We start from the raw sequence: 18,758 nt of genomic DNA, 5'->3' as shown, positions 1-18,758 counted from the left end.
GGACTCATTTCTTACTATTTGTTGCCTTAATGGTCACTTTCAATTGTTGCCTTCTAATTGCCTAGCACATGCTAATTTCATCTCCTGACCTATTCTCTTTTTGGAGCACAGACCAAGATCTGATTCGATAATCTGGATTAGTGTCTTTGCGCGGTTTGCTCTGTGTTTGAGGTAGTATTGTCTCTCTTCTTCTCTCTGAGTTGCTTATTTTTCTTTTCCTGTGTTCCTTCTTCCTGTGCTGCTTCTTCCAACCCATCTCTTCCCCTCCTGTGACCTTTGTTGCTTCTTCCTTCCCATCTCTCTTTTTCTTCCTTCTTCCCCTCATTTTGCTTTTGTCTTCTTACCAGTGTTGCTTCCTCCCTCCAACTTATCGTTTTCTTTCTTCCTCCCCTGTGCTGCTTCTCTCTTCTTCCCCCGAATATTTCTTCCCATGATGCTTCTACCTTCCTGATGTTCATGTCGCTTCTTCCCCCCCATTGTCTGTGTTGCTTCATCCCTCCCACCTTTTCTCCTATTGTCCGCATAGATCCACATTCCCTGGGGGACAGTATTTACTTGCAATATTATTTAATTCCTGCCACACGGTTCCTCCAAACAATCACAAGTGGCAGAAATTGCTATTTGTTTTGTTAGTCTCAGACGAGAGGCCAAGAGTTGGATGGGTTTCAGTCTTAATGACTCCAACCATGTGATCCAGTTTATTATGCACAGCAGTGGGTCCTGCAAGGATTCGCCTGCAGCAGAAACCTGTCCGTGTGTACAGGGCATACTAAGACCCAAATCATTATCACTTAGATGATATTGTATCTATCCAATTCAAAGCGTCACCTTTTATCTACCTCAGAAGGATGAACAATAGCCCAACTAGTATTTGAGCCTGAACACTGCTGCGGGTTACACAAAGATCTCTGCAGAAGGCACTTAAACAGCTAAGCTATTGTATATCAGGGCTCCACTTGCTCTTGGTCACATCTGCACCAGGATCACAAAAACAACATGTCAGTGGCAAATCCGTTAAAGAGTTCGTTCATCAGAATATGCAAATCTCCTTCCTTAAAGACACATATCTAGACTGCACTTATAACCAAGCAAAAGTGGATTAAAGTGCCTACTGCCTACATCTAGTTAATCTGAAGGCTATCTTGATGAATCTCTGTGGGGCCAACTCAACCTACCACCTTTGTAAGGTCGATCACAAAAACAAGTAGTGCTTAAATATAAACATACACGTTAATGGATCCTGTAGAAACCTTTCATTACTGGTCACCTGGAAACACCAGTAGCGGTGAGAAGCCAGAAGAAGACATGCTTAGTGGGGAATGTCATCTCGCAGACTAGCAGACTGACACTGACTAAGCCACCAGCACTACCCTTCCGAGGATTGAGGCAGGCCACCCCACACCCAGCCCCATTAGTGCTCCAGTCTACAAACAAGGCGAACGGTTCTAAGAGCCAAGCTTCCCGCCAGACCAGTTGTGACGGTTTTCCTACAGAATGGGCATTTTCTCGTTTTCCACCACAGGCCCTGTTAATAAGATACTGGCTCTGACAATTTCTTTTAGCCATGTTGTACAACAGCGTGGCACTGCAGCAAGTCTATAAGTTAGAAAAGGCGCCATGACGCTATAACTTTTAGACAAGCTGCACCCCAGCGGCTCATGGTGTTCTCATTCACCTTTTCCCCATACTGCACAGCCACACCTGTAAAATATGGCATAGGTGGGACCTGTTGACTTTGCCAATGCTTGTTTAATGTCGAACCAGCTGCAGCATAATTTGCTATTTTGTAGCACTGCAAGCAACAGGTGTTCGTATTAGATAACCAAGTGACATCAATTGAATCTGCCTCAGAATGATGAAATCCAGAGATGACCCTGCTGCGAATCAAACAGGTTTCCTGAGGGTTAAAGGATTACACATAGGTCCCTCTACATAGCAGTATTCTATCACTGCTGGTATTGCAAGTTAGGGATGGCGTCATAGCAGGAAATTATTTGCAGAACATTTCTGTCATAGCCCTGATTTTGAATCCTAAGGGGCACATACATTATTGAAGGCGATTGCGATTCCATAATTGCGATTATTAAGGAATCACAATTATGGAATTGCAATTGCCTATGCATTTAGGTTTTGCTAAAATATTAGCGATTCCTGCATATTCCTTAATTGCAAATTGCGATTTCGCAATCAAGGAATAGCTTCCCATTCATTCCGATGGGCCTAGAGGCCCACAGGAATGAATGGAAATTGCATGAGCAATATGCGCGTACCACATAGGTACTCGAAAATATTGTGCATGCAATTTCAAAGGTTCAAGGGGGCCAAAAGGCCACTCTGATGCACCCCTAAAATCTGCATGTGATCACATGTTGCGCACACACATGCCCCAAGGGCATGTGTGTGCGCAACATGGCACTTTGAAAAATGCACTTTTGTGCAGTTACCATCTCTGCTGACATCAAACTTATCTTCGAACCTGTCACCAGATCCGAAAGTAATCCAAAGTAAGGGTGTTATTAAAGCAAAATAAACAATTATGCAGAGCCTGTGGGGCTGCAGGCCCCTGTTTTAGGGGGAAGAACAGTTGTGGGTGGGCCAGGGCTCTTCCTTGAGGGGTCTGGCCCACCCTCTAGAACCGATCTGTATTCGATCTGCTCATGGTGCGGCGGCAGTTGTAACAGTGAGTATCGTGTCATCAAGATGGCCAAGATATCTAAAAACAGACCTCTCTATTTATAGACAGCACCAGAGCTGGCGGTGTCATTCAGCGAAGCCCCTCGCACATCTTGAGAGCAGCTGGCCGCCCTCACACCCAGCCTGGCCTGCTGATGTCTGGACGGCGTGGCACGGACAGTCTACAGCCGCGGCCACACTACCCTTCCCACTGACCACACGATCGTGCCCCCCGAGGAGGCCCTACACTTCTAAACAACAGCCTGAGCTCCGCACCAATCAGAGAGCCGCTTACACTTCAGAAGTGACGGATGTTTGAGCAACAGCTTGTGCTGATGCGGTTAACTCTATAGAGGCAGAGAGGACATCAGTTACAAATGCAGATATATATATCTCCTTGCTACCTGGCGAATAAACTGAAACTGTCTGGAGGCTCTAGACCATCACATAATGCGGAAAATGTACTGCTTGAACCTCCCACTTTCAAGAAGTAAGGATCGATCGCCCAATCCTTTTCAGGCAACGCGGTGAGAATCTGGAACTCACTTCCGCCTCCGCTCTGGACCACCACCTCCCCCCAGGCCTCCAAAACTGACCTCAAAGCTCTCCTCCTTCAAAGACACTACCAAATGTAATTCACACCCTCTCTATTATCTGAAGCAAGACCCTCTATTATAGAGAATCATTTTCTCCATGACTATGGAAGTGCCTTCCCAGTGTGTTCTGCCAGTTATTGCAGTATTATCCTTCTACCTGTGTTTGGTACTCGTTTGTAACATGCACACGTCACTTTTCTCTTGTAACACACTGTTTGCTACCTCTTACATTTTGTTTGCTTTAGATACTTGCACAAGTGCCACCATTGCCTACATAACGTTTGTTCTTTTGTTCTTGTGTTTGGGTGTCTACCATTTATTGCAGTATTATACCTCTACTTGTACTTTGTACGCTTTTGTAACCTGCACACGCCACTTTTTCCTCCTGTAATGTACCGTTTGCTACCTATTGTATTTTGTTTGCTCACAATTGTCACTTTTGCCTCATGTAATGCAACGTTTGCTTTTGTAATTTTTTCACTTGTAATGTTCTCCTCTTGTATCAGTTCTGTTCCTACTGTTAAGCGCTCTGACACCTTCGGGTAAAGTCTGCGCTATATAAAAACGCATAAAATAAATAAATAAATAAATAAAATACACGTGTCAGTGTGAGAAGCACTGATAGACTTCAGACGTCACCCACTGGGAGCACCAGTGGGTGATCACTGGACCAGCAGTGGAACACGAATATTTGACTGCTTCGCACAGGTCCCATCTAATCACTAGTGCTGCGCCAGAGCAGGAAGGAATCAGCAATGCACCACAAACAATGATTCAACTACAAAAACAACTATTGATTGATCAAGAATCTTCGGTTACTTCAGGAGTGCGAGAAATCCAGCAGTGTGGAGAGGAATTAACAGCCCAGACGCAATCCAATGGAGACATAAGACTACACACACTCATTCTCACAGTACATCTTAGCAAGTAACAATAGAGCAACAATACCAGTTTGATAAGGAGAAGAAAACACAACAGCACATCCTCCAATCACCAATGCACTATTATTCAACAGTACCAATGCTAGTCATCAAAGTGCATGGTACCAAGGAATGACTAAAATCACTGACCCTGGAAACATCACTAATGCACTACTTGGCATCAGGTAATGACCACTGTGATCTCATTGGGGACATGACTGGCTCACCGCTACAACCCACAGTGCACTACACCAATGATGCTACATCCTCCAAAGACCACCTACTCACCACAAGTGTTATGGTAATACATATAATGATCATAATCTTACTAATAGTAGCCTGTCCTATACAGTGTGTTTTACTCTGGTGGACGTGTTCTAAGTACTGGAAATTCCAGGCCTTAGGGTCACCCAAGGTCATGGTGCTTAATTTATTGACCACAGAAGGATGAAAGGCTAAGTTGGCAGCATCTATAATCAAATTTATATGGAAAGTCACACACATAGATGTCAGTAGCGAGTAGTAAATTAAAGAGCCATCTTGCTCAGACAAGCACCTAAAAGCAGACTGTCAAATGTGATCATGTTGTTATGAGCATTTATATAGCACATTTCTACTATTTGTGTTCACATTTGCCACTTTCAGATTCTAGGCACCCTTTAAGGATCTGTGATATTCAGGGACTTATTTATGGGAGCCCTGGATTCTGTTGCACCACATTCAGTGGTACATGCATGACCGAGGGCTCTCATAAAGATTTATGGAGCCACACAAAGCCACCCTGCATGGCTTCGAGTGGCCTCATAAATCATGATTCAGGCGACGCAGCGCAAATCGCTGTGTTGCCTTACTCTGCACCTGAGAGGTATTCCTTGGCGTTGATGAGGGTTTTCGCACGCAATCCCATGGATTTTGACGCAGCCCCAGATTTACAAAGATCTCACCCTAAGTGCGCCAGGTATGCCCAGACGTGGGTCCTGGGCTCACGGTGCCCCTGGAATCAAGCTATCCTGGTTGAAGAGGGGGTAAAACGAAACCGGTCATCGGAAGCTTGTTTCCAGCCCAGGGAGGACCTGGCTTGGCAGTTCGGGCTGGACTGTTCCCATGAGGCACAGGGTCAGACTGATTTGCATATGGCCAGGTCTAAACCGGGGTGGTGGAGTCAACTAAAGAATGATGATGGATCAAACCCAGATCTCTTGACTGGGGGTGAATGTTTTGATTTGCTCTGCATTCCATCAATTGTGCGTCTTTTGCATCACAAATCCTACGTTGAGTAAGAACACCGTTTTTAAATACTGCACTATAAAATAATGACTATAAGGTATTTGCTTCCCCTATGTGAGCATCCCTTTCCCTATCCTCTGTAGTGCCAGAGAGTACCACTTTCTTGTGCTGTGCTCCTGCCTAGTACTGCTGATCTTGGGAAATGCACTCTCTCTGGGACTGCACATCCACCTGTGTGCGCTACTGAGTCGTCCTATATGCCCACAGTTGTCAGCATGACATGTTCCATTACCAGGACAAGTCCATGCAGTCGCGACGCCCTCCAGCTGCTTTCAGCAACCACAACTATCAGCCTGGCAACTGAGACAAAGGACCTAGATGTACCAGTATGTGTCGAGCGTTGGTCCCAATAATCTGGCATATTGGGCCTTTACTTTATTTTTCTTAACACACAGTTACGACTGTAGGTTTTAAGAGATCATTATTAGAACAAAATTCAACTTAACAAGAATACACGATGTACATATTTGTTCCAAAAGATTGTATATATTTTCTTCCATAAGAAATAATACTGATTGTACAATATAATGATTACTTATTATCTCAGTATTACTTATATTTGATGTTCTACCCAATACGTCCCTCCAAGAATAAGTCTAGAATGTTCCATCCCACGACCCCTGAAAATTAAAGCCTAAAAAGGAGGCATTTTAGCCAGCATGTATCATTAACTGCTTCCTGTGCCTCGCGGGGAAGAGGCAATACTTTTTTCTAGATTGAACAATTAGTACAATAGGCTCAGGAGATCAGGAGATCTGGCATGAAACCAATAAATATGAATAACTGTGTTGCAGGTGTTTCTGTCCTACATTCGAGCCAAAGAGCCCGTTAACACGTAGTACCAACATGGTGATGATAGTTTCTTAATAAACTTGAACCATCAAGACATAATCAGAAAAGGGATAGAGGGAAGGTGAGAGGAATGGATGGAAGAAGAGGAGAGCCACAGTGTAATGAACAGGAAGAGGTTGGAAGGAAGGAAGTGGGGAACCGGAGTGGGGTAGAGGAAGACAATGGGGATCGGAGGTGAGCAGAAGGAAAGTGACAAGAAAAAAATGGATACAGGGTAGACCACTAAGGGATCAGCAGAGAAGGAATGAAGCATAAAGAAGTATGTAGGAACCATAATAGGGTGAGAAAACAAGTAGATAAGGTAAGCAATCATGAGAGGACACAGGAAGGCAATAGAGGGAAGGGCGGAGAGCAGGATGGAGGAGATGGGAACGATGGAAGAACAGATGGAAACCCAAGAAGAGGAAGCTTAAGTATACAGAGGCCAGAATATAGTATAATGAGAGTAATGGGTGAAAGGCCTCTCAATTACTCTACATCAGAGATAGTAGGATGTATGCAGCCTAAAATGATGAGTCTTTAGAATTCAGCAGAACGGCTGCAGGATGGGTTTGGTCCAAATTTCCACAGGGAGTTAATTCCAGGAGAGGGAGGCAACTGTGGAGAAAGACTGATGCAATGCTGAGACCTTCAGAAGGTAGGGATTTCCAGAAGAAAGATGTCTTTGTTACTGAGGAATATCGAGCCACCAGGAATCTTGAGTAATTTTGGCCATGTTAGGTGGTGATACTAAGCGGACTGCCTGGGAAGCTAGGCACCCCTTTTTAAATGTAATTCTATGCTCAATGGGAAGCCACTGAAAGATCGATGAGGACTGGGGTGATGCAGTCAAACGTCTTAGAAGAAGATAAGAGGCTGGTTGTAGCATGTAGGAAAGCTTTAAGGGCAAAAAGAGCAGACTAGGAGGCCCCTATCAGGACAGCATTGCTGAAGTCAAGTTGAGAGATAATTTATAAGTGGGCTGTCAATTTAAGAAAATGTTGAATTCAGAGCTGTTTATTTTTCATGAACTGAAATCAGGAATTCAATGTTTGCATGTGATATCATACATAGATAGTGACGGTTCCAGCATAATTCCAGGATATGGGACAGTAGAATAGAGTGAAGAAGACAAGTCAGCCATGTTTAGTTATTTCAGTTGGTCAGGGCTAAAGGACGTTTTGTACTTAGGATACAAACATGTAAATTCTGTCCCTTTTAAGAGTGAGGAAATTCTCTTTCAACTAGGTATAAGTGTTCAAAGAGGACCTTTCTTTGAGTATGTCTGGAAAGGTTGAAGTGTTCTAGTAACTTTACATGTCAACAGCATACTGGTTGATTGCAACAATAGGTTCTATACAAATTTCAGTTAAAGGTTTAACGTACACGCTCAAGAGAGACAGGGCTAGAATGGAGTCTTGTGGAAACCCATAAATGACTGCAGCTGTATCAGAAACCATGCCTCTCATCGTGACAATTTGAAAACAATTAGGGGGGGGGAGAAGGAGATCTAGTTGAGGACAATGTCCTTAAATCCAAAGCCGTATTCCAGGAGGGAAAGTATTCAACAAGATGTGAGACCAAGCGAAACAAGGAAACAAGTTACCATCACTAAGTATTCAATGGATATCATTAAGTATTTTTGGTGATGCAACTTTAGTTCCAAAATAATAACCCCGACTGGTGTACTGTGAGAAGGTTTTCAGCATTGATGTACTGCGTGAGTTGAAGGGAGACGCATTTTTTTTCAACAGTTTTGTCTAGCCAGGGTAGGTTGGAGATGCTGCTTATTTTGCACCTAAATGTGATTTGAGCCCTTCCACGTTTTTGCAACTTAACGTGTTTTCAAATAAATGTAAAGTCATACTCATGCACACCTTTTAAACCTATTGTGATATCTTACTACCACATTTTCTCTAAACACCGAGTAATTTAACACTTAAATGTGATACACCCTCCTGAGCATTTTGGAACAATGGCCACCTTAAACCTACATGTTTTTGTGCACCTAACTGTGATTTGTAATTCTATCTGTGGTTTTGCAACTAAACTTTTCCAGACTATCCAGTTGATAATGCACTAAGCAGTGCTTAATTTGAGCCTGTGGTTTCCAGTGCTCAGCACCGGCACTTAACCATAAACATTGGCCCTTTTCATGAGCACCTGTTATGGACACACTCCTTTCGGAGGAGATTAAGTGATTTGCACAGAATCAGAGAATGTTGAGCTAAGACTCGAACCTGGTTTCCCAGTTCCAAAGCCTGCAGCTTTGGTCATTACACTACATCCCCTCCCTACTTGCATGGTTAGTAGTTGTCTCTGTTTTAGGCAGCGCTAAGAGGAGTATTGGGCTGGTGCAAGCTGCCGCCTAACGAGAGCCCTGGAACTTATGTTTTTACAAATTAATTACTGCACTAAGGGTGCTTTTCCACCTTCAATTTTTTTTCCCCTAAACAAGTTTTTGCAACTAAATTCTTTTTGCATCTAAAAGTATTTCAGCACAGCTGCTGATGTTGCACTAAGGGCGATTTTGCACCTATATTTAATTTTGCATCCATAAGAGACCATGTACCTAAAAGCGATAATGAACCTAAATATGATTTTTGCTCCTGCTAACATTATTACACTACCTACATGTGATTTTGAATCCAAAAGGGACCATGACCCTACACGTAATGATGCACCTAAATATGGTTTTCGCTCCTGCACATGTTCTTACAATACTTTTAATGTTGTGCAATGGGCAACTTTGCACCTAAGTGTGTTCATGCTCCTAAATCTTTCGTGTACACCAAAAGCTGGTTCCACATTCTCGTTGATGATGTAACACCTCTGATTTTGCCCGTAAATGTGTTTTTCTTCCTAAATGTGATTTCTACTCCTCGAAGTGTTTCCACACTCCTACTGATCTTATGTAAAGTGGCATTTTACACCATAATGTAATTTTACTATATATTTCCTGAGTGCGCCAATGTCACCGGTCGGATAATCTGGTCAGTAAAATCACTTTCGGCATGAGCTATAAATGCCACCCAGCCTACACTCCAGCCCCATCTGACAGCACAGGAGAGGCAGATAATGCTTCCCGCTGCCAGGTCACATTATGCTCTGCCCACTTCCACCTTCGTCACCCCAGCTCTCCCTAACCCTCTCCCATTTGCCACCTGCTCAGAGTTAGGACCCCTGCATGAAGTGATACAAAGTCTGCAAACCACACTCTCCAGTAGACTGCAACAAGCCTCTCCTCCCATGGATTGCTATCCTAACCCTGTTTACACCTGTTTTTGAATAGTCCAAAACACACACATCAATTCCAATGCTTCAAGTACATTCAGTCTAATTCACGTAACATACCCATATACTCTCGTATTATAGATTACATAACACCTCCTAATACCACTCTCTCCAAAGAACGACACTTAAACGTATCAATTATAAATCGGCCAAAGAAGGGGTCATAGAACTATCTCCACTCAATACAGTGAAACACCTCGTACACTTCAAGGCCAGCCCCTGAAGCTTAGGTATGCCATATCTGGTGCAGCGACCGTATCTGCCCCAATAAACAATAAAGCTCCCCCGCGACCTATACCTCTTTATGAAATAGACTAAATCTAGTAGGGGTTTATACAAAACACATAATCAAAAAAAACTATTGTAGGATTAAAACCTTGTTATTTATTTTTCCTTTTACTTATTATTTATTATTTCCTGTTTCATAACATTTATATCAGCATTGCTTGATTCTTAAAAGAAATACAGTTATATTTTGAAAACCAATATTTTTTTAATAAACATTATAATTTTTAAAACACAAATATTCTAAACCTGCACACTCTAAATACAGTAAAGTAAAGTCAAAAGTCAACAGTACAATACTCTGGACCCCTAGGTAAAACTGAATATACAACAATATACAATTGACAACCTCACTCATTCATTCAAATCAAACAAGCACAAACAACCCAAGCACTCATACACATCTGGGTGTGAGGGAGAGACAAAGATATTTCAGGTCTCCAAGACCAAGTTAGATGACCGGATACAACATGTTCTATACAAATAAGGTTGACACACGTTTCGGTGGGGTGAAACACAATGTAAACCACCTTCTTCAGGACCATTCCCCAAATAGTATGGACTCTCACACAAGCAAGAATGACTGCCCCACCCAAGACTGTCACTATCACCTTGATGCTACTGTACTCATACAAGCCTGGTCCTGCTTATTCTCCAAGCAACAATCTTACCACTAAGATGTAATATCATCTAGATAGATAAGGAAAACTGGTGCGGTGGGGATTGCCTTTCTCCATGAGGAGACCCTTAAACGCAAACAGAATAAATCAATCAACTCCTTGGTAAAGATCACTAACTGTGGAGATTAGAAACACAACACCTAAACCACTAAACATCTTGTATTGCACAACCAGAAGCAAAGACACATTTATTGATGGTTTCTTTAATCGCCGCATCTTGTAATCAGATTTTCCTGGGAATATATAGAAAGGCACCATTAAGTCACTTCACACATCATTGCACCCTCCTGACCCTAAGTAATCAGATAACCTAGATCTAATTTGAATAAATAAACACCAATTAGTATCTCTATAACTCACAATTTAGATTTGTCTGAATCCTTTTTTCATTTCTTTGAAAATCCAGGCATAAAACCATGCTTCCCACGCTAAACCAGTGAATAAAATGGTCAAATCTAGAAACCTCAAACTACCTGATAAAAAGCAGTGGCACATTCAGTTTTTAGTGGACACTAAAAAAGACAGGCTGCACAGAGATACAGCACAAAGTATGCATATTTGTGTATGCCCAAATCTGTCCTACTACTTTGCCAATGGTTGCCTTCTTTGGCTAATGGCTCACATGGAGCTGCCTGTTTAGACCTTTTTTAAAATCTTGGCTATAGAAAGAGACAGATAGTCGTATTTTTCCAACACATAACAAGCACCTAGAATTGGCTAAATGTGTACCTCATATGTCTGCTCTTGATTCTATGGCTTTCCTCCCCATTCTTGTGTTTGTTTAGCCTCGGAGCAGTCACAGTAATCTGATTGGAGAAGTTGCACCTTTTCACTGCTGCCTTGAGGAGACTACATACACAACTCGGCAGGGCATTTATATGCCATTTACTTTACTTTAAGAGCTAATAAATATGAATAATCACAAATACATGTGTAACAAAGTGATTAGTATTTTGCTAATACTAGGAAAAGAAAGATTTATATTGAATAGCTAGTGACTTATTTTTACCAAAACCTCTCAACACAAACATGTTACAATAAAAAGGAAACTTCACACTAATAAACAATGTAATTGTTTTAACTGCAGCTGAAAGGATGCACACTATGTAAATATAGGTGAATGTATTTTGGGCAGCAATAGTACGATAATGTTCACAAGCTGCAGTTCCACTGATCGCAGACGGGTTATTTCTTGCTGGTTTTGCTTTTACTCTCAAATTACTAACTGGAAAGAAGCTGCAGCCCATCAAACGCATGTAGAAAAACATTTCCATCCAATGTGTTTTATTTCCTCTACATGTGATGTTAAATCCTGTGATGAACTGACATCTCTGAAGATCATGTTCCTTTGGGTCTCCTTGAAGCACCAAAAGAATGAGTGGCCAGTGTGGCCTTCTCTCTGTGGAAACGAACCGTTGGCCGAAGTGAAGGGTAGGACAGCGCCGAATGGTTCTGCAGAAATGGGAGCGCACCTGAGAAGTTGCAAACATTACTCTAAACTGAGAAGTTCAGATTCGCATGGTATTAACAAGTTATTGAGGCAATAAAACTACTGATACCTGAGGCGGTGGCACCTCTTCTGCCCTTACAGCTTTCCTACACCGGAGACCTGTGTAGTGATTTACCTTACATGCCTACTTTACTTCCAGAACGTGGTCTAACTTCCATCTCCAACCTCACTCCTGTTATTGGGACCAAAGTTGAGCAATGAGACAACTCTGTTCACTACCTGAAGAAGGGTTATTTGTAATCGCTGTATATTAACTATGTTTCTCTAATAAACTGAGTCCTTGCCTCTTTGGAATCCAAGTTTTCCTTAGCCAGTAGGGAATCATATGTATGTTTGCAGGTACTGATACAGAATCAACCTAGTTGAGGAGTAAAATGGTGCATTACATTAATTGGGGAGGCAATTCAAGAACATGAACATAAAGTCAAGCCTCACATATTTCTACAGTCATGTTACATGTGATAAATTTACAATTTATAGTCTGAGGCACAGAGAGATCCAATACTATGCCCAGAATCAGATGACGTTGCTTATGTGGAAAAGCACTGAACAGGACCTATATCTCTTTGTCCAAACCCTTAACCCAAATCTTAACGCAAAAAGTGTTGAACCATTTTGCTTCATCTTAGACAGTTAAGCATTGTAGACTCAATATGGCGCTATCTCTCGAGGCATCATAGTCGCTGGATTCATTAAGGATGGTGAAAGAGACATTGGGAGTGGTAAGACGCCTGTTTTATTTAGATAAATAAAGGGTACACAGGTAAAATTTGTGGCCGTCTCTAAGCTTTGCTGGTTGTTACCACATCACTTCCCATCCTGTGCTGAGGAGGGGGTGAGCCACTGGCTAGATGTTGATAGCTTCCTTGCTCTTTTTTAACAAAAGGCTGCAGTTGATGTCCTCTACAACCAAGTACTTTTGATCAGGCTGCTTCAGGTATCTACGTAGACGTGGCCCTGCTAAACTTGAAGATTTTCTGTCAGTAGTTAGCAGGCGTTCTCCAGACTACGTCTACCACCATTGCTCTGATGCTCACAAAAGTCACCTGTCATTTTAGTGAGGATGTGGAGTTTATGGTTGCCTGCAAATATTTCGGTCCAACCAGTTCTGTACTGAGCAACCTTTAAATGCGTTATGTGTGTCAAGTCGGTTTCATATAGTTTCCTCCCTCTGTTGTGTTTGTGCTGATTACTCCGGGCGCGCATTCGAGGGACTTCCACTGAAATCTGCACAAAGTTTCTGCTTGTCGCCACCTGGGCCCTGCACGGCCCCCAATGCATGATATACCGTGATCCCCGAGCCACAAAGGTGGCAACAGGGTTTCAATACTAACATGTTCAGTTCTCCTACCTGGACCGAGATTCGCATAACTGAAGTGCTGGCGAGCACCACTTTCACTCTATCCTTATATTTTTTGACAAACATGGCCTGCCTGTTGTGATCAAGCACTGCTCCTCTTTCTGTTTGATTAGAAAAGGTTTGTAGCCTTATTGCAAGAGCTGGGGTTTTTAATCAGCCCTTAATAGATAATTAAATAAAGAAAACCGTTATGCGAACTAAACTGCAGCAGAAGTCAAACTTAACGTCCATTGACTGGTCCTGGCAGAAGGATTCCAGCTGACCCTGACTTCGTCATACTGAGGCCGAAGCAACTTTAAGTGACCTGTATCACTTAGAAAGAACAATAAATAGCCCCAGGAAAATGTCGTCTAAACAGCCAATAATGAATCGAGGGAAAGGAGAATTTCTAGCCAGAAGGGTTGCAGCCCTCCACACCCTGTCTAGCCATCGGAGAATGCATATGATGGGCCCGCAGCGGATAAAGCCCCAGTAGACCTCTACCATCCACTGATCAAGGTCTGTTCTCGGTCCCCAGGATTAAGAAAGCCAGGAGCGCGGGCGTCCCTTCGCTTGTTTAGCACCCATGTTCTGAAACGCCCATCCGTCTGAGTTGAGAAAGAACAAGCCCGGACTGAGTTTTATGAAACACCTGAAGACATTCCTTTTTTAATTCGTTTTTTCCAGTCTGTATTGGGACTCTGCAACCAGTATGTGTGTGTCTAGTGCTGGGAAGCCCATGGGGTAGCCATGCCCTCTAGAAATACCTAGAACAGAATAGAATATAGCCATTCAGAACTCGGTGGAAGCTCCTGAGGGCCATGCTAGCCCGCTGTCCACATACAAAAATAGATGCTAACTCACTAAAGATATGTTCTATTCAAGTTTGAGACTAGAGTGGTGAATATGTGAAAATGATTTATTTTATTGACCGAGAACCCTCACTCACCCGAAGGTAACATGCTTCATCATTGGGCTCCCTCCACACATCGGGCCCGCAAGGTCACATACTAGTGACTTCTGAGTTCAAGGCTCCCTGTGGTCTGAGTTCTAAGACGGGAAGTGTTGACTTTCGCTCTGTTTCTAGAGAACAATTCTTAGAACCGTATTAATTATTCTTCACTTAATCTGCACACCGCCAAACTGCCACCAATATCGTGCCTAGTTTTTAGGACATGCACCCTCTGTTATTCTTGGATTCACCAGGCAGCTGACAACTCGGACTAGACAACGCCTCAACAGAGCCAAGGTACATGCACTCTCTCATAAAGGAAAGTATCGCTTTGTGCCCTCCACAGCTATAAACATTAGTGAACAAGGACCGCCCCTAACACTTGACGCCTTTGACGGGGCTTCCTTTCTTGCAGACACCTCCCTAGGAAAGATCTTCGCTCTGGATTCCCATTCTACTGCTGCTCTTCTCCTCGGGGGCTCCCTTTCTTGCAGAAACCTCCCTAGGAAAGATCTTCGCTCTGGATACTCATTCTACTGCTGCTCTTCTCCTCGGGGGCTTCCTTTCGTGCAGACACCTCCCTAGGAAAGATCTTCGCTCTGGATACCCATTCTACTGCTACTCTTCTCCTCGGGGGCTTCCTTTCTTGCAGACACCTCCCTAGGAAAGATCTTCGCTCTGGATACCCATTCTACTGCTACTCTTCTCCTCGGGGGCTTCCTTTCTTGCAGACACCTCCCTAGGAAAGATCTTCGCTCTGGATACCCATTCTACTGCTACTCTTCTCCTCGGGGGCTTCCTTTCTTGCAGACACCTCCCTAGGAAAGATCTTCGCTCTGGATACCCATTCTACTGCTACTCTTCTCCTCGGGGGCTTCCTTTCTTGCAGACACCTCCCTAGGAAAGATCTTTGCTCTGGATAACCATTCTACTGCTGCTCTTCTCCTCGGAGGCTCCCTTTCTTGCAGAAACCTCCCTAGGAAAGATCTTCGCTCTGGATACCCATTCTACTGCTGCTCTTCTCCTCGGGGGCTTCCTTTCGTGCAGACACCTCCCTAGGAAAGATCTTCGCTCTAGAATAGAATTAGACTCATTTCCTGAGCCAACAGCACATCAGAAGGTGCTGGTTGGTCATTAGACGTCTGTTCAGTCCGAGCTCAGGAGAAGGCATTAGTTTCAGCCACAACTTGATCAATCTGATGCCATGTGTTATGGAGGAGCCAAGAACGTTCTTAAAAATCTAAGTTCAGGCTTGTGAGAGCCCTGGTGCAAAGGTCTCTAAAGCCTGGGTGAACTCTGGTACACTATCAACAAATTATTTCTGGGACAATCTCAAGGCACAGATTCCCTCAAGCTTTCCGCCATCACAAGGTGACGCAAAGGGGCACAAACGGACAGGTTTGTATTTCCTTTCCAGCGCAAAGTGCAGTTTGGGGTGGAATGGTGCCCTTTTAACAGTGTAAAAAGCACTTTGCGCTGCTTTGCATTGCGCTGCATTAATGGGACGTTCCTTACAGCCTGATTCATCAAGCCGAATTGCGCTCGCAAAGGGCCAGAATCTGAGAATCTGGCCCTTTGCGAGCGCAATATTTGCATTTGGGATTCATCATCCCAAATGCAAAAATCGGTAATTGCTAATTCGCTAAATTGCGAGGAATTACATTTAAGGAATCTCTATTTGAGATTCCTTAAATGCAATTCATCAACCATTTTTAAATTACTAATTCGCAATTTCGGGCCGCTATTTACCGAGAGGTCAGACCTCTCGGTAAATAGCAAAAACTTAGAAAAATGCTTTTAATAGCATTTTTCTAAGTTGCATGTTGCACACACACATGTCCTTTGGCCATGTGTGTGCGCAACACCTGTTTCAATTTGCATTTAAGGGGTGCTACAGGGTGTCCTTTGGACACCACTGGCACCCTTTAAATCGCTATCTTATTTGCGATTAGCTAATTGCTAATCGCAAATAAGGAATACTCCCCATTCATTCCTAAGGGCCTTTTGGCCCATAGGAATGAATGAGGAGTATTCCTTATTTGCGATTAGCAATTTGCTACTCGCAAATAAGGAATGTGTAGGAATCGCTATTTATTTAGCAATTCCTACATGAATATCGTTTTGCGAGTCCTTAATAGCAATTCGCTATGAATCGCTATTAGGGGCTCGCAAAACGGCCCGTTGATGAATAAGGCTGTTAAGCATTACATGGGCAGATCAGCGCAAATGCTTTGGTTTTGGAATCTCTTTATTTGGCATTTAATCTATCATCAGGTCAGAGTCATATAGCGCAGTAAGCAATGTAGGGTTCATGTGTAATCCACGATGCTCTACATCCACAGACACACGAGCAGAAGTACAGCACACACCGTGCAAATGATACCGCAAAGATAAGGAACATACAGCTAGATTCATCAAGCCGAATTGCGCTCCCAAAGGTCCAGATTCTGAGAATCTGGCCCTTTGCGAGCGCAATTTTTGCATTTGGGATTCATCATCCCAAATGCAAAAATCGGTAATTGCTAATTCGCTAAATTGCGAGGAATTACATTTAAGGAATCTCTATTTGAGATTCCTTAAATGCAATTCATCAACCATTTTTAAATTGCTAATTCGCAATTTCGGGCCGCTATTTACCGCGAGGTCAAACCTCGTGGTAAATAGCGAAAACTTAGAAAAATGCTTTTAAAAGCATTTTTCTAAGTTGCATGTTGCACACACACATGTCCTTCGGACATGTGTGTGCGCAACACCACTGTAAATTACATTTCAGGGGTGCTACAGGGTGTCCTTTGGACACCCCTAGCACCCTTGAAATCGCTATCTTATTTGCGAATAGCAAATTGCTAATCGCAAATAAGGAATACTTCCCATTCATTCCTATGGGCCTTTAGGCCCATAGGAATGAATGGGGAGTATTCCTTATTTGCGATTAGCAATTTGCTAATCGCAAATAAGGAATGTGTAGGAATCGCAATTTATTTAGTGATTCCTACATGAATACCGTTTTGCAAGTCTGTAATAGCGATTCCTTATGAATCAATATTAAAGACTCGCAAAACACGCCGATGATGAATCAGGCTGATACAGCTAGATTCATGAAAGGTAATTGCGCTCGCAAAGGGCCAGATTCTGAGAATCTGGCCCTTTGCGAGCGCAATTTTTGCATTTGGGATTCATCATCCCAAATGCAAAAATCGGTAATTGCTAATTCGCTAAATTGCGAGGAATTAGATTTAAGGAATCTCTATTTGAGATTCCTTAAATGCAATTCATCAACCATTTTTAAATTGCTAATTCGCAATTTCGGGCCGCTATTTACCGCGAGGTCAAACCTCGTGGTAAATAGCGAAAACTTAGAAAAATGCTTTTAAAAGCATTTTTCTAAGTTGCATGTTGCACACACACATGTCCTTTGGACATGTGTGTGCGCAACACCACTGTAAATTACATTTCAGGGGTGCTACAGGGTGTCCTTTGGACACCCATAGCACCCTTGAAATCGCTATCTTATTTGCGAATAGCAAATTGCTAATCGCAAATAAGGAATACTCCCCATTCATTCCTATGGGCCTTTAGGCCCATAGGAATGAATGGGGAGTTATTCCTTATTTGCGATTAGCAATTTGCTAATCGCAAATAAGGAATGTGTAGGAATCGCAATTTATTTAGCGATTCCTACATGAATACCGTTTTGCAAGTCTGTAATAGCGATTCCTTATGAATCACTATTAAAGACTCGCAAAACACGCCGATGATGAATCAGGCTGATACAGCTAGATTCATGAAAGGTAATTGCGCTCGCAAAGGGCCAGATTCTGAGAATCTGGCCCTTTGCGAGTGCAATTTTTGCATTTGGGATTCATCATCCCAAATGCAAAAATCGCTATTTGCGAAATCGCATATTTGCGAGGAATTGCATTTAAGGAATCTCTATTTGAGATTCATTAAATGCAATTCATTAACCAATTTTAAATTGCGAATTCGCAATTTCTGGCCGCTATTTACCACGAAGTCTGACTTTGTGGTAAATAGCGAAAAAAAGCACTTTAGTGCATTTTTCTCAGTTGCATGTTACACACACACATGTCCTTTGGACATGTGTGTGCGCAACATCTGTGTAAATTTGCATTTCAGGGGTGCTGCAGGGTGTCCTTTGGACATCCCTGGCACCCTTGAAATCGCATCCTTATTTGCAATTAGCAAATTGCTAATCGCAATTAGCAATTTGCTAATCGCAAACAAGGAAGATGTAGGAATCGCAATTTATTTTGCGATTCCTACATGAATCCCGTTTAGCAAGTCCTTAATAGCGATTCCTTATGAATCGCTATTAAAGACTCGCAAAACGGGTCTTTGATGAATCGACCCGTAGGTGCCACACAAAACTA

General features: G+C 42.8%; 1 protein-coding gene across 4 annotated transcripts in view; it reads right to left on the bottom strand.

The window, feature by feature from the left end:
* Positions 1–18,758, bottom strand: part of SPEG (striated muscle enriched protein kinase) — a 1,484,310-nt gene that overhangs the window by 1,373,519 nt on the left and 92,033 nt on the right. The window lies entirely within an intron of this gene.

Source organism: Lissotriton helveticus, chromosome 3_1, assembly GCF_964261635.1.
Source record: "Lissotriton helveticus chromosome 3_1, aLisHel1.1, whole genome shotgun sequence".
Lineage (NCBI taxonomy): Eukaryota > Metazoa > Chordata > Amphibia > Caudata > Salamandridae > Lissotriton > Lissotriton helveticus.
This window is presented reverse-complemented; position numbering and strand designations above follow the sequence as displayed.